This window comes from Nicotiana tabacum, chromosome 7, assembly GCF_000715075.1.
Source record: "Nicotiana tabacum cultivar K326 chromosome 7, ASM71507v2, whole genome shotgun sequence".
Classification (NCBI taxonomy): Eukaryota; Viridiplantae; Streptophyta; class Magnoliopsida; order Solanales; family Solanaceae; genus Nicotiana; species Nicotiana tabacum.
Window position 1 is genome coordinate 111842733 of NC_134086.1, and position 10050 is coordinate 111852782.

Here is a 10050-nt window from a genome sequence, read left to right on the forward strand (position 1 = left end):
CACTACCCGTCCCTTCCTTGTGGCCCTGGAGATATTTTTGGACCTCTATTTTTGGGTTGTTCTAGACCTTCCTAAGGTTTTAAAGGATAAAAGTTTAGGCGTCAATCAAGAACAATTAAGACTGCATTTAAAGAGAACAAGTTATAGGCTCGCAGTCACCTCCACAAATATAACAAATAAATACACGTCTTCAAACAAGCATTCAGGTATTTAAAAGGAAATCCTAGAACATGGTATCTAGGTGAGCAGGAATTATACAGTATTGACTTGGGACAAAGTGTAAAAATCCTATTCATCTTGCCTACTAATTTAGACATATTAAATGTGAACAGTTTTAAATAACAAAGCACAGTTTCAGAGATGCAGAATTTAAATCGGCCTATAAGCTTGCCTAAATACAGAACAATGATGCCTTAAGAGTATGATATCTATATTGAAGCAATAAAATAATGAACAGTTTTTATACGGACACTTGGGATCTAATAGACATGCTTTATAGAGGTATTGATTTAAGGTAGTGTTTGAAAACTCATTTAAAGAAGCGGACAGTTGATTGAGCCAATTCAGAATGAACAAACGTGAATTAAGCTAATTTGTTAACTAAACTGATTTTCAGTTCTGCATGTAGGATTTCTGATTTTAATTCCTATAAGCATGGTATCTAATTGTTAAGAGCTGATTTTCGAACTTATAGGCATGATTATTAGTGAGACGAATGTAAACACATACTGTAGCATAAACTGAGCTTAATCATTTTACACTCTATAGGCATGATATCTAATTATAAAGCTGATTTTAACCTTATAGCCATGGTATCTATTATTGAAACCGTTTAGATCCTAGAGGTATGATTTCTAATATTGGGAAAGTATAGCAAACATAGCAATTGCATTAACACAAATCCTATAGGCATGGTTTCTAATATTGTGAAAGCATAACAGACATAGCAATTGCATTAACACGGATCCTAATAGGCATGATTGCTAATATTGTGAAAGCATAGCAAACATAACAATTGCATTAACACCGATCCTATAGGCATGGTATCTACCCCATTTACCCAATATATATAACGACCCAACCCTTTTCACTAATCACCCCAAAGTTATTTACAAATAATTATTATAAACCAGCTGAATAAATTATAGAAATAAAAAAAGAGAAGAAGTTAAGTATAGGGGACCCAGAGCAGGCCCAAATGACTTCCAAGCCTCCAATAGACTCAAATGGCAAAGTTCCATAGACAATATCATATCTAGGTGTGTCAGAGTTCCCTAAGGACCTCGAGGATCTCAGGCAGTGCTCACACCTAGACTTTTCTCAAAAACAATAGATTTAAGTGCAGTGTGGAAGGGCCAGCTCTGACATGCCAGAGTACAGAGAGATCTCAAGGACCTTAAGGCAGTACACATGTCAGAGGGGCAGAACCTAATATTCTAGGAGTAATGTGATAGTGCATAATGATTTTGAAAGAGTTTGGTAAACAGAGAAAGAAGGTCTTAGTAGCAAAAAGAACTTTTATGAAAGTCAGATCAGAGCTAGAGTAGAAATAGTTTAAAAAGACATGAAGAGCATTTTAAAATAATAAGAAAGCAGGTCAGAGGACATACAGCTTCAGAATTGACCTCACACAAGGGAAAGAGGTAGGAGGAACACCTAGCATACACCTTAGTGATGACAATCAAATACAGAGATGGTAGTTGAAAAGTTAAGTTGAGAACACATAGGTTTAAGACACAAATAGAATTACATTAGTTAAATAGAACAAACTGGACTAGACAAACAACTCATGGAAACATTCAAGATCTTAGAACAAGCAGGATTTGGTCATGCTGGGTGAAATTATAAGCACACAATGCAGCTTGGGACATGCTAGTGAACCAATTATTTAAAGCAGGATTGGCATGCCAAATAGTACAAAGCTATAAGCTTAAACATGGTTTGTGATACAATAATCTAGGCATGTTGATTGCATACTAAGTATAATAGCTCATAGAACTAGAAATCAAAATTGATAAACTACAGGAACAAAGTAAACACATAGTTTGGGATGTGAATTGAATCAGAACATACCAGTTAAGGAAAGTATACAGAATACAGAGTAGAGATAATGCCAGTAGCCAGCCTTGGCTTACAACCGACTGAACTAATAAGAATTGCAAGGAACATAAGAGAGTAGAGAGCTTTTGAGAGTATTATAGTGTAGTTGAACTAGTGTTCGTTGTTGTACAGAACTTAAAATAAGAGGAGGTTTATATAGTAATCGAAAGCTTGACACATAAGGTAAGAGATCAATTATGTAGCAAAATGAAGAAAGTCATATGTAAATCAGCAAGATCTTCCCTTAATCAAGGGACAATTAAATCAACGGTAAAATATGCTAAGTATTTAAGGAAAACAATCGAGTAATGTTTAGGTATAGAATAGGTAATTAGAGGTAATTGAACAATAATTTAATTAAGGAAGTAAATCAGTAATAATCAGCGGAATACAAATAAGGCAGGATAAACCATTAAGGTAAGCAAATTCAATCAAATTGAGTAAAAGGTAAGAATCAAAGGTTTACAGGAAAGGGTTCAAATTAAACCAGGAAATAAGCAATTCAGAGTAATCAAGGGTTCATAAAGTCATGAAAGAGTCATCATATAAAATAAGGTAGAACATGGATAGTCAGGATTTCACATAGTTTTAACAAAACACATAATTAAACGACACTGATTCAAGGAAAAATATACAAGTCTTAGCATGAATGGTCGGAAAGAGAACAAACACATAAAATAAGTGAAAGGTCAAACTAAGAACTTTAGTAGAAGCATATTAGTAGAAGCATATTAGGACAAGAATCACGGGAAATCAGAAGAACCCAAAGACAGAACACAGTCAAATGCACTAGTACTCAGAAACCAAACAAAAAACCCTAGAAAATTAGGGCTTTCAGTAAAAATGGGCTAATTAGTCAAAAGATATTAGAGGCAGAAGTTTAAACACAAAAAATCATCAAACAAATTTTAAAAGAAATTTCGGAAACCCTAGTTTTAGGAAAAGATGAAAATCGCTTGAAAATTACACGATTATTGTAAAGAATCCCAACGCTGTTGTAAAACTCACATGAAACAAACCCAAATCATCTTAGATCTGTACAGATCTAAGAGGTTTAGAAAAGAAATTAGGGTTTCGAAGATAACCATAGAAGGGTGAAGGAACCTGTTTAGAAAACCATCGATCGAAGTTAATATAGGACGATCTCACTCAGAATCACACCAGAATGGCTTGAAACAGGCGAGGGAGGAGCCATAGGTGCAAGTCGCTAACCCTGGTCCCTTGAGGGTCGTGGAGATGGATAGAATGATGTGAGGGAGGCCATTGGAGGCTTGAGAGGTGGTGAGAGGTCATCGAAAATGGCCATAGATAAGTGACGGTGTTTGGAGATTAGGGTTTAGGCTGAGAGAGTTTGAGAGCAGAGAGGATTAGGTGACAGCGGTATAAGGTGGGAAATGAATTAGGGTTTTGGGGTATAGGTTGGTTTAATTAAGGAAAGGGGAAACCTGGACCGTTGATAAAAATGATCAATAGCTAGGATTTGGCCGCGTATTTGGGTTGGATAGATGGGTATTGGGCCCGGGTAGATTTAGGTCTAAAAATTGGGCTGGTATTGGGGTTGGATTTGGGCTAAAATTGAAATAAAATTAGGGTATATTTTAAATAGCAATTTTAATACTATATTTTGTGTAGTAAAATTATTAAAAATAGTTGTTTAACATTTTAAAAATATAAAAGACCATTTTATGTATTAATAAAGTAATTATGCATTAATAAGGCTAGTATTGCAATATATGCAAATTAGCCTAAAAATATAAATGTAATTATAAAAATGCACTAAAAATATTGAAACAATATTTTGGCATAAATATAGAACTTAGATGACTAAAACACCATAAAATAATTTGAATGATAATTATTGGAAATTTTATAAGTAAAAAGTGAAGAAATAAATCAATTTGAAGCCTTTAAAATTATAAAAAAATCATAAAAATTCTCATGCATGCTTATATATTCATATATATTATTTTTAAGGTATATATATATTTTAAAAATATATAAGGAAAAATTGGCTATCAACAGCTGCCCTTCTTTACACGGGAAGGATGAAAGAGTTTTCGGGTAAAGAAATGATGGCCAATTTTGACCAGATGGGATATTTTGAAAGACAGAGGCCAGAATCTGATCTGCAAGTTGCCTACATATCCCTGGTCTTACATGAATCAGGCCATGTGTAGTTATGGATTCATTGGCGGAATATACCGATGAAGTCATTGCAAGAACATACACGGGATGCAAAAGTGGCCATGCTGAGTGGTTAAGGTTCGAGACAATTAAAGGAACTAGAGCGAGGTCGCTCCTGCTAGGACAACTATTTCTTACTGGTCACCTGCAGATAAAAGATGCTACAAACATATATTTGTACGAAAATTTAAACATGATGCAGGTTCCCTTTGGACCATGAAGGTAGCCTTTGGATGGTTAAAGATGACGTCCTCATACCATGATGTCCAAGGCCATGAACTGTTTAGTGAGGGATTCCCAGGCCATGAATTTGTGTTCTCGGGCCATGAAGATGGTGCCTCCGAACCATGACGCCTTTGAATAATGATATGCAAATTGAGGGATCCTCAGGCCATGGCATGGCGTCCTTCGACTATGAGGATGATGCCTTTTAGAATATGACACCTTCGGATAGATTAGCGATGTTTCAGCCCATGATATGCAACAATATGATGTTAACAAGACACGACTTAGTATTGTGAAATAGAGGGCAGAGCTTAGCCCGACTAAAAAGCAAAGAGATAGTACTAGAAATAGCGCAATATTTGTGCACAGTGGGCCAATGCTTTAGTCCCATGCAAATGGGGAGGCGAGGATTAGCCACATGCAAACATGGAGGCAAGGATTAGCCTCATGCAAATATGAAGGCAAGGATTAGCCTCATGCAAGTATAGAGGCAGGGATTAGCCTCAAGCAAGTATGGAGGAAAGGATTAACCTCATGCAACTATGGAGGCAGAGATTAGCCTCATGCAGGTAAGGAGGCAAGGATTAGCTTAATGCAGGTACGGAGGCAGAGATTGGTCTCATACAGGTATGGAAGAAAGGATTAGCCTCATGCAAATATGGAGGCAGAGATTAGCCTCATGCAGGTATGGAGGCAAGGATTAACCTTAGGCAGATACAGAGGCAAGTATTAGCTGCATATAAATATGAAGGAATAGATTAGCCTCATGTAAGTATAGAGGAAAGGATTAGCCTCATGCAAGTAGGGAGGCAAAGAGTAGCCTCGTGCAGGTATGCAGGCTAAGATTAGCCTAATGCAAGTAGGGAGGCAGCGATTAGCCTCATGCAGATACAGAGGCAATGATTAGCCTCATGCAAATATGGAGGCAGCGATTAGCCTCATGCAGGTTTGGAAGCAAGGATTAGCCTCATGCAAGTATGGAGGCAAGGATTAACCTCATGCCAGTATGAAGGCAAAGATTAGCCTTATGCAAGTAGGGAGACAAGGATTAGCCTCATCCAGGTATAGAGGCAGAGATTAGTCTCATGCATGTATGGAAAAAAGGATTAACCTCATGCAAATATGGAGGCAGAGATTAGCCTCATGCAGGTAAGGAGGCAAGGATTAGCCTAATGTAGATACGGAGGCAAGAATTAGCCTCATACAGATACGGAGGCAAGGATTAGCCTCATGAAAATATGGAGGCAGAGATTATCGTCATGCAGGTATGGAGGCAATTATTATCCTCATGTAAGTAAGGAGGCAAGGATTAGCCTCGTGTAAGTAGGGAGGCAAGTATTAGCCCCATGCAAGTAGGGAGGCAAGTATTAGCCTCATGTAGGTATGGAGGCAGAGATTAGTCTCATGCAGGTATGGAGGCAAGGATTAGCCTCATGCAAAAATAGAGGCAGAGATTAGCCTCATGCAGATACGAAGGCAAGGATTAGCCTCATACAAATACGGAGGCAGAGAATAGCCTCGTTCAAGTATAGAGGCAAGGATTAGCCTCATGCAAGTAGGGAGGCAAGGACTAGCCTCATGTAGGTATGAAGGCAAAGATTAGCCTCATACAAGTAGGGACGCAGGGATTAGCCTCATGTAGATACGGAGGCAAGGATTAGCCTCATGCAAATATGGAGGTAGAGATTAGACTCATGCAGGTACGGAGGCAATGATTAGCCTCATACAAGTAAGGAGGCAAGGATTAGCCTCATGCAAGTAGGGAGGCAAGGATTAGCCTCATGCAAATATAGAGGCATAGATTAGCCTCATGCAGGTATGGAGACAAGGATTAACCTCATGCAGATACAGAGGCAAGGATTAACCTCATGCAAATATGGATGCATAGATTAGCCTCATGCAAGTATGGAGGCAAGGATTAGCCTCATGCAGGTATAGAGGCAGAGATTAGCCTCATGCAAGTAGGGAGGCAGGGATTAGCCTCATGCAAATACGAAGGCAGGGATTAGCCTTATGCAAATATGGAGGCAGAGATTAGCCTCATGCAGGTATGGAGGCAAGGATTAGCCTCATGCAAGTATGGAGGCAAGGATTAGCCTCATGCAAGTAGGGAGGTAAGGATTAGCCTCATGGAGGTATGGAGGCAGATATTAGCCTAGTGCAGGCATGGAGGCAAGGATTAGCCTCATGCAAGTATGGAGGCAGGGATTAGCCTCAGAAACTATGGAGGCAAGGATTTGCCTCATGCAAATGTGGAGGCAAGGATTAGCCTCATGTAGGTATGGAGGCAAGGATTAGCCTCATGCAGATACGAAGGCAAGGATTAGCCTCATGCAAATATGGAGGCAGATATTAGCCTCATACAAGTATGGAGGCAAGGATTAGTCTCATGCAGGTATGGAGGCAAGGATTAACCTCATGCAAGTATGGAGGCAAGGATTAGCCTCATGCAAGTATGGAGGCAGGGATTAGCTTCAGAAAGTATGGAGGAAAGGATTTGCCTCATGCAAATGTGGAGGCAAGGATTAGCCTCATGAAGGTATGGAGGCAAGGATTAGCCTCATGCAGATACTGAGGCAAGGATTATCCTCATGCAAATATGGAGGCAGATATTAGCCTCATACAAGTATGGAGGCAAGGATTAGCCTTATGCAAGTAGGGAGGCAAGGATTAGCCTCATGCATGTATGGAGGAAAAGATTAGTCTCATGTAGGTATGGAGGCAAGAAGTAGCCTCATGCTGATACTGAGGCAAGGATTAGCCTCATGCAAATATGGAGGCAGATATTAGCCTCATGCAAGTATGAGGGCAAGGATTAGCCTCATGCATGTAGGGAGGCAGGGATTAGCCTCATGCAAGTATGGAGGCAAGGATTAGCCTCATGCAAGTAGGGAGGCAAGGATTAGCCTCATGCAAGTAGGGAGGCAAGGATTAGCCTTATGCAAGTATGGAGGTAAGGATTAGCCTCATGCAAGTAGGGAGGCAAGGATTAGCCTCATGTAGGTATGGAGGCAAGGATTAGTCTCGTGCAGGTATAGAGGCAAGGATTAGCCTCATGCAAAAATGGAGGCAGAGATTAGCCTCATGCAGGTATGGATGCAAGGATTAGCCTCATACAAATACAGAGGCAGAGATTAGCTTCATGCAAGTATGGAGGCAAAGATTAGCCTCATGCAAGTAGGTTTAATTTTAGGTCTTGCTATTGGATAATTTTTGCGAGTAGGTAGTGACTGGAAATGAGACGGTTGGGAGTTATAGGTGTGATGGACAGTGGCTGGTTAGGAATATCTAGGAGATAAGGGCTGATATGTGGGCGGTGATGCTTGGTATGTGGGTATAGGTGTCTGATATGTGGGTGGGGTGTATGATATGTGCGTGGAGGTGTTTGATAGGTAAGTGGAGATTTTGGGCCCTAGGCCACGATTATTGCCCCAACATCTCTCTTCTTCGATATGCCACCTGATTGTAATGCCTTATTTGTGGCCTGTAGTGGCTCAAAATTCGTTACCATCCCGCACTTGATTCCTTCTTCTATTCTTTCTCTGAATTTGATGATATCAGAGAATTTATGATTTTTAATAACTATCAACCTTTCATAATATTGTGGATCCCGTACTCTAACGACGAACTTGTTCATCTGTTCCTCATCCAAAGATGGCATGATCTTGGCTACGTCCGACCTCCAACGAGTAGCGTACTCACGGAAAGTCTCAGTAGGTTCCTTCTTAAGATTCTGAATGTAGAAAACATTCGGTGCATTCTCCGTATTGAACCTGATCCGGTCCATGAAATATGACGCCATACCTACCCTATCGGACCATTTCTTGGGATCTTAGCTGATGTACCAAGACAAAATATCCCCAGTAAGACTCATCATAAAGAGTTTCATTTGGATTTTTTCGTCTTTGATAACCCTACAAGTTTGTCGCAATAGGTCCTCAGATGGACTTTGGGATCACCTGTGCCATCAAACATCTCAAACTTGGGAGTTTTATATTCCTCCAGCAGTTCTACATTTTGCTGTATGCATAGTATTCATAGTTTAACTGTTCTATTCTTTTGCCGCCTTCGACACCTTGAACTCGACTTATCAACTTCTTGAGTTTTTCAGCCATGTTTTTAATGAGCATGTCCTTCTCGTAGGATTCCGGTGTATAGGAGATTGGTTGGATAGAGTGAGGTACAGTTTCTACGTATATAGGATTGCTTTGATGGATGCCAGGGACTTTGGTGTAATGATGGTCATTAGTGGAGTTTTGGGGATCATGAATGGCTTGTGGTGTGTTTTGGGGAGTGTGGTAAGTGGTGGTCGGTGAGTTTTGAATTGGTTGATGGTGATATTGTGGTAGAGTTGGTATTGGCAATGGATTGAGATTTTGGGGTAGAGTTGTGTATTGATTCGGTGTAGGAGGATTTTGTGGGTGTTGGTTTTGTGTGTTTTGGGGAGGTGCTGGGTTCTTTGTGTTTCGTTGGTAGATGTCGGGGACATTTAGGGTGAGTGACAAGTTTGCCAAGTTGCGGACCTGCTCAAGTTCTCCTTGCAATTCTAATATCTTTTGTTCCAGTCTCAAGACTAGATCATTTGGGGCCGGAGTACTACAGCCATCTGATGTTTCTGCGTTCTCAATATTCTCTTTTCTGATACCACTTAAGTCGTCCATTTTTGCTTTTCCTCTGCCTTTGTATTGCTTGGAGGAGGAGGAGGAGGAGGTGGAGGGCCTCTAGATCTGGTATGATATACTGATGAGACCAATATGAGCGAACCAACCTAAGGGGATGGCAATAATAAAAAATAAGCAAAAACAAAAAGGTAGCAAGTCAGTGAGGATTCTGAAATGTTTGCAGTATTTAAGCACATATTGCGGAAATATAAATTCGTGTACTAATTTGGAAGCCTCATTGTGCCCAAGGTAGGCCTAACGACAAATAAATTTGGAGAACTTTATATACCAATAAATTCTTCATTTCATAATATGAAAAATAAACGAATCCCAAACGACATTAAGATAGTAGAAAAGTAAGTCACTACTGGCACTTGGCCTTATTACATTTGGGAAGCGAGTAAACCTAATCTATTTGGTCTCAGAAGGACCTTCCTCAGTCTGAATGCTCTTGTTGATCAAATCCTCTAGTTCATGCAGATTCATCAGTAAGAAGGCCTTTGCCAAATGTCCTCCTTCGTTTCCCTCAGAGTTCTGGGAGTCGGTGACTCTCTTCCTCACTTTTCCTTCCAATTCCAACAGACTGTATTCCTGATATTCCAGGTTTTTGCTAGATTTGACATCCCTCTCTTTCCATTCATTGATTTGGTAACTTTATGGAAGATACCTCCACCGGTCTAGCAAGAGTGAGGGTGTGCTAACCATACCGAAGCTAGGGAACGAGGTCCTTCTCCCCCACCAGACCCGACTATTTATATATTCATGATTAGCATATTGGCATTTAGCTCTCTAAATTAATGCACAGAACGTGGTTGTGTCCGTTGAGATTATGGAAAGTCCGGTGGACTTTTGGATAAGGCTCATTTTAAAGAATTATTAT